The sequence below is a fragment of the Myotis davidii genome, unplaced genomic scaffold, assembly GCF_000327345.1.
Source record: "Myotis davidii unplaced genomic scaffold, ASM32734v1 scaffold472, whole genome shotgun sequence".
Lineage (NCBI taxonomy): Eukaryota > Metazoa > Chordata > Mammalia > Chiroptera > Vespertilionidae > Myotis > Myotis davidii.
The window spans coordinates 1,764,909-1,765,174 of record NW_006283774.1 but is presented as its reverse complement, the minus strand read 5'-3'; the positions used below and the strand labels follow the sequence as shown (position 1 = coordinate 1,765,174).

The 266-nt window shown below is 68.4% G+C and overlaps 1 protein-coding gene across 1 annotated transcript in view; it reads left to right on the top strand.

Annotated features, from left to right (window-relative positions):
- The window catches only part of GRB10 (growth factor receptor bound protein 10), a gene marked incomplete at its 3' end in the record, with an annotated part of 76,430 nt that overhangs the window by 6,414 nt on the left and 69,750 nt on the right, over positions 1-266 (top strand). Inside the window, exon 3 of the mRNA XM_015566792.1 lies at positions 47-163. The remainder of the gene's footprint in view (positions 1-46; positions 164-266) is intronic.

Below are 266 nucleotides of genomic sequence, written 5' to 3'. Positions count from 1 at the left end.
CCTTCTTCCACCTGCCCCCGCCAGTCCCACGCCCGTCTCCCCGCAGGTGGTGGTCTCCCGCGGAGCAGACTTCCCACTGTTCCCTTCTGCGCTCGAGCTGGCGAAGGCTCTGGACCCAGACCCATCCGCTCCCCGGGGACTGCTTCGGCCGACACTGAGTCTTGTCAGAATCACTCCTTTTTTCAGCTCCCGGGGCGGCGTGGGTGGAGGTGTGGGGGCTCTTGAGGCCGGCTGCCCCTCGCCGGCTGGGTGCCATTGGGGGAGGG